The sequence below is a fragment of the Heptranchias perlo genome, unplaced genomic scaffold (assembly GCF_035084215.1).
Source record: "Heptranchias perlo isolate sHepPer1 unplaced genomic scaffold, sHepPer1.hap1 HAP1_SCAFFOLD_276, whole genome shotgun sequence".
Taxonomy (NCBI): domain Eukaryota; kingdom Metazoa; phylum Chordata; class Chondrichthyes; order Hexanchiformes; family Hexanchidae; genus Heptranchias; species Heptranchias perlo.
Window position 1 is genome coordinate 396,062 of NW_027139288.1, and position 6,909 is coordinate 402,970.

A 6,909-nucleotide genomic window follows, 5' to 3' on the forward strand; every position below is an offset into this window, starting at 1 on the left:
ACAGTGTGTGTATTAAATGATCGAGGAAGGTGATTGAGTTTAGGGACAGTGTGTGTATTAAATGATCGAGGACAGTGATTGAGTTTAGGGACAGTGTGTGTATTAAATGATCGAGGACAGTGATTGAGTTTAGGGACAGTGTGTGTATTAAATGATCGAGGAAGGTGATTGAGTTTAGGGACAGTGTGTGTATTAAATGATCGAGGACAGTGATTGAGTTTAGGGACAGTGTGTGTATTAAATGATTGAGGAAGGTGATTGAGTTTAGGGACAGTGTGTGTATTAAATGATCGAGGAAGATGATTGAGTTTAGGGACAGTGTGTGTATTAAATGATCGAGGAAGGTGATTGAGTTTAGGGACAGAGTGTGTATTAAATGATCGAGGAAGATGATTGAGTTTAGGGACAGTGTGTGTATTAAATGATCGAGGACAGTGATTGAGTTTAGGGACAGTGTGTGTATTAAATGATCGAGGACAGTGATTGAGTTTAGGGAGAGTGTGTGTATTAAATGATCGAGGACAGTGATTGAGTTTAGGGACAGTGTGTGTATTAAATGATCGAGGACAGTGATTGAGTTTAGGGACAGTGTGTGTATTAAATGATCGAGGACAGTGATTGAGTTTAGGGACAGTGTGTGTATTAAATGATCGAGGACAGTGATTGAGTTTAGGGACAGTGTGTGTATTAAATGATCGAGGACAGTGATTGAGTTTAGGGACAGTGTGTGTATTAAATGATCGAGGAAGGTGATTGAGTTTAGGGACAGTGTGTGTATTAAATGATCGAGGACAGTGATTGAGTTTAGGGACAGTGTGTGTATTAAATGATCGAGGACAGGGATTGAGTTTAGGGACAGTGTGTGTATTAAATGATCGAGGACAGTGATTGAGTTTAGGGACAGTGTGTGTATTAAATGATCGAGGACAGTGATTGAGTTTAGGGACAGTGTGTGTATTAAATGATCGAGGACAGTGATTGAGTTTAGGGACAGTGTGTGTATTAAATGATCGAGGACAGGGATTGAGTTTAGGGACAGTGTGTGTATTAAATGATCGAGGAAGGTGATTGAGTTTAGGGACAGTGTGTGTATTAAATGATCGAGGACAGTGATTGAGTTTAGGGACAGTGTGTGTATTAAATGATCGAGGAAGGTGATTGAGTTTAGGGACAGTGTGTGTATTAAATGATCGAGGACAGTGATTGAGTTTAGGGACAGTGTGTGTATTAAATGATCGAGGAAGGTGATTGAGTTTAGGGACAGTGTGTGTATTAAATGATCGGGGACAGTGATTGAGTTTAGGGACAGTGTGTGTATTAAATGATCGAGGAAGGTGATTGAGTTTAGGGACAGTGTGTGTATTAAATGATCGAGGACAGTGATTGGGTTTAGGGACAGTGTGTGTATTAAATGATCGAGGACAGTGATTGAGTTTAGGGACAGTGTGTGTATTAAATGATCGAGGACAGTGATTGAGTTTAGGGACAGTGTGTGTATTAAATGATCGAGGACAGTGATTGAGTTTAGGGACAGTGTGTGTATTAAATGATCGAGGAAGGTGATTGGGTTTAGGGACAGTGTGTGTATTAAATGATCGAGGACAGTGATTGAGTTTAGGGACAGTGTGTGTATTAAATGATCGAGGACAGTGATTGAGTTCAGGGACAGTGTGTGTATTAAATGATCGAGGAAGGTGATTGAGTTTAGGGACAGTGTGTGTATTAAATGATCGAGGACAGTGATTGAGTTTAGGGACAGTGTGTGTATTAAATGATCGAGGAAGGTGATTGAGTTTAGGGACAGTGTGTGTATTAAATGATCGAGGAAGGTGATTGAGTTTAGGGACAGTGTGTGTATTAAATGATCGAGGACAGTGATTGAGTTTAGGGACAGTGTGTGTATTAAATGATCGAGGAAGGTGATTGAGTTTAGGGACAGTGTGTGTATTAAATGATCGAGGACAGTGATTGAGTTTAGGGACAGTGTGTGTATTAAATGATCGAGGAAGATGATTGAGTTTAGGGACAGTGTGTGTATTAAATGATCGAGGACAGGGATTGAGTTTCGGGACAGTGTGTGTATTAAATGATCGAGGACAGTGATTGAGTTTAGGGACAGTGTGTGTATTAAATGATCGAGGACAGTGATTGAGTTTAGGGACAGTGTGTGTATTAAATGATCGAGGACAGTGATTGAGTTTAGGGACAGTGTGTGTATTAAATGATCGAGGAAGGTGATTGAGTTTAGGGACAGTGTGTGTATTAAATGATCGAGGACAGGGATTGAGTTTAGGGACAGTGTGTGTATTAAATGATCGAGGACAGTGATTGAGTTTAGGGACAGTGTGTGTATTAAATGATCGAGGACAGTGATTGAGTTTAGGGACAGTGTGTGTATTAAATGATCGAGGAAGGTGATTGAGTTTAGGGACAGTGTGTGTATTAAATGATCGAGGAAGGTGATTGAGTTTAGGGACAGTGTGTGTATTAAATGATCGAGGACAGTGATTGAGTTTAGGGACAGTGTGTGTATTAAATGATCGAGGAAGGTGATTGAGTTTAGGGACAGTGTGTGTATTAAATGATCGAGGAAGGTGATTGAGTTTAGGGACAGTGTGTGTATTAAATGATCGAGGACAGTGATTGAGTTTAGGGACAGTGTGTGTATTAAATGATCGAGGACAGGGATTGAGTTTAGGGACAGTGTGTGTATTAAATGATCGAGGAAGATGATTGAGTTTAGGGACAGTGTGTGTATTAAATGATCGAGGACAGTGATTGAGTTTAGGGACAGTGTGTGTATTAAATGATCGAGGACAGGGATTGAGTTTAGGGACAGTGTGTGTATTAAATGATCGAGGAAGGTGATTGAGTTTAGGGACAGTGTGTGTATTAAATGATCGAGGAAGATGATTGAGTTTAGGGACAGTGTGTGTATTAAATGATCGAGGACAGTGATTGAGTTTAGGGACAGTGTGTGTATTAAATGATCGAGGACAGTGATTGAGTTTAGGGACAGTGTGTGTATTAAATGATCGAGGAAGGTGATTGAGTTTAGGGACAGTGTGTGTATTAAATGATCGAGGACAGTGATTGAGTTTAGGGACAGTGTGTGTATTAAATGATCGAGGACAGTGATTGAGTTTAGGGACAGTGTGTGTATTAAATGATCGAGGAAGGTGATTGAGTTTAGGGACAGTGTGTGTATTAAATGATCGAGGACAGTGATTGAGTTTAGGGACAGTGTGTGTATTAAATGATCGAGGAAGGTGATTGAGTTTAGGGACAGTGTGTGTATTAAATGATCGAGGAAGGTGATTGAGTTTAGGGACAGTGTGTGTATTAAATGATCGAGGACAGTGATTGAGTTTAGGGACAGTGTGTGTATTAAATGATCGAGGACAGTGATTGAGTTTAGGGACAGTGTGTGTATTAAATGATCGAGGACAGTGATTGAGTTTAGGGACAGTGTGTGTATTAAATGATCGAGGAAGGTGATTGAGTTTAGGGACAGTGTGTGTATTAAATGATCGAGGACAGTGATTGAGTTTAGGGACAGTGTGTGTATTAAATGATCGAGGACAGTGATTGAGTTTAGGGACAGTGTGTGTATTAAATGATCGAGGAAGGTGATTGAGTTTAGGGACAGTGTGTGTATTAAATGATCGAGGACAGTGATTGAGTTTAGGGACAGTGTGTGTATTAAATGATCGAGGACAGTGATTGAGTTTAGGGACAGTGTGTGTATTAAATGATCGAGGAAGGTGATTGAGTTTAGGGACAGTGTGTGTATTAAATGATCGAGGAAGGTGATTGAGTTTAGGGACAGTGTGTGTATTAAATGATCGAGGAAGGTGATTGAGTTTAGGGACAGTGTGTGTATTAAATGATCGAGGACAGTGATTGAGTTTAGGGACAGTGTGTGTATTAAATGATCGAGGACAGTGATTGAGTTTAGGGACAGTGTGTGTATTAAATGATCGAGGAAGGTGATTGAGTTTAGGGACAGTGTGTGTATTAAATGATCGAGGAAGGTGATTGAGTTTAGGGACAGTGTGTGTATTAAATGATCGAGGACAGTGATTGAGTTTAGGGACAGTGTGTGTATTAAATGATCGAGGACAGGGATTGAGTTTAGGGACAGTGTGTGTATTAAATGATCGAGGACAGTGATTGAGTTTAGGGACAGTGTGTGTATTAAATGATCGAGGAAGGTGATTGAGTTTAGGGACAGTGTGTGTATTAAATGATCGAGGAAGGTGATTGAGTTTAGGGACAGTGTGTGTATTAAATGATCGAGGAAGGTGATTGAGTTTAGGGACAGTGTGTGTATTAAATGATCGAGGAAGGTGATTGAGTTTAGGGACAGTGTGTGTATTAAATGATCGAGGACAGTGATTGAGTTTAGGGACAGTGTGTGTATTAAATGATCGAGGAAGGTGATTGAGTTTAGGGACAGTGTTTGTATTAAATGATCGAGGACAGTGATTGAGTTTAGGGACAGTGTGTGTATTAAATGATCGAGGAAGGTGATTGAGTTTAGGGACAGTGTTTGTATTAAATGATCGAGGACAGTGATTGAGTTTAGGGACAGTGTGTGTATTAAATGATCGAGGACAGTGATTGAGTTTAGGGACAGTGTGTGTATTAAATGATCGAGGAAGGTGATTGAGTTTAGGGACAGTGTGTGTATTAAATGATCGAGGAAGGTGATTGAGTTTAGGGACAGTGTGTGTATTAAATGATCGAGGACAGTGATTGAGTTTAGGGACAGTGTGTGTATTAAATGATCGAGGACAGTGATTGAGTTTAGGGACAGTGTGTGTATTAAATGATCGAGGAATGTGATTGAGTTTAGGGACAGTGTGTGTATTAAATGATCGAGGACAGTGATTGAGTTTAGGGACAGTGTGTGTATTAAATGATCGAGGAAGGTGATTGAGTTTAGGGACAGTGTGTGTATTAAATGATCGAGGACAGTGATTGAGTTTAGGGACAGTGTGTGTATTAAATGATCGAGGACAGTGATTGAGTTTAGGGACAGTGTGTGTATTAAATGATCGAGGAAGGTGATTGAGTTTAGGGATAGTGTGTGTATTAAATGATCGAGGACAGTGATTGGGTTCAGGGACAGTGTGTGTATTCAATGATCGAGGAAGGTGATTGAGTTTAGGGACAGTGTGTGTATTAAATGATCGAGGACAGTGATTGAGTTTAGGGACAGTGTGTGTATTAAATGATCGAGGACAGTGATTGAGTTTAGGGACAGTGTGTGTATTAAATGATCGAGGAAGGTGATTGAGTTCAGGGACAGTGTGTGTATTAAATGATCGAGGAAGGTGATTGAGTTTAGGGATAGTGTGTGTATTAAATGATCGAGGACAGTGATTGAGTTTAGGGACAGTGTGTGTATTAAATGATCGAGGAAGGTGATTGAGTTCAGGGACAGTGTGTGTATTAAATGATCGAGGAAGGTGATTGAGTTTAGGGACAGTGTGTGTATTAAATGATCGAGGACAGTGATTGAGTTTAGGGACAGTGTGTGTATTAAATGATCGAGGACAGTGATTGAGTTTAGGGACAGTGTGTGTATTAAATGATCGAGGAAGGTGATTGAGTTTAGGGACAGTGTGTGTATTAAATGATCGAGGACAGTGATTGAGTTTAGGGACAGTGTGTGTATTAAATGATCGAGGACAGTGATTGAGTTTAGGGACAGTGTGTGTATTAAATGATCGAGGACAGTGATTGAGTTTAGGGACAGTGTGTGTATTAAATGATCGAGGACAGTGATTGAGTTTAGGGACAGTGTGTGTATTAAATGATCGAGGAAGGTGATTGAGTTTAGGGACAGTGTGTGTATTAAATGATCGAGGAAGGTGATTGAGTTTAGGGACAGTGTGTGTATTAAATGATCGAGGAAGGTGATTGAGTTTAGGGACAGTGTGTGTATTAAATGATCGAGGAAGGTGATTGAGTTTAGGGACAGTGTGTGTATTAAATGATCGAGGAAGGTGATTGAGTTTAGGGACAGTCTGTGTATTAAATGATCGAGGACAGTGATTGGGTTTAGGGACAGTGTGTGTATTAAATGATCGAGGAAGGTGATTGAGTTTAGGGACAGTGTGTGTATTAAATGATCGAGGAAGGTGATTGAGTTTAGGGACAGTGTGTGTATTAAATGATCGAGGAAGGTGATTGAGTTTAGGGACAGTGTGTGTATTAAATGATCGAGGAAGGTGATTGAGTTTAGGGACAGTGTGTGTATTAAATGATCGAGGAAGGTGATTGAGTTTAGGGACAGTGTGTGTATTAAATGATCGAGGAAGGTGATTGAGTTTAGGGACAGTGTGTGTATTAAATGATCGAGGAAGGTGATTGAGTTTAGGGACAGTGTGGGTATTAAATGATCGAGGAAGGTGATTGGGTTTAGGGACAGTGTGTGTATTAAATGATCGAGGACAGTGATTGAGTTTAGGGACAGTGTGTGTATTAAATGATCGAGGAAGGTGATTGAGTTTAGGGACAGTGTGTGTATTAAATGATCGAGGAAGGTGATTGAGTTTAGGGACAGTGTGTGTATTAAATGATCGAGGAAGGTGATTGAGTTTAGGGACAGTGTGTGTATTAAATGATCGAGGACAGTGATTGAGTTTAGGGACAGTGTGTGTATTAAATGATCGAGGAAGGTGATTGAGTTTAGGGACAGTGTGTGTATTAAATGATCGAGGAAGGTGATTGAGTTTAGGGACAGTGTGTGTATTAAATGATCGAGGACAGTGATTGAGTTTAGGGACAGTGTGTGTATTAAATGATCGAGGAAGGTGATTGAGTTTAGGGACAGTGTGTGTATTAAATGATCGAGGAAGGTGATTGAGTTTAGGGACAGTGTGTGTATTAAATGATCGA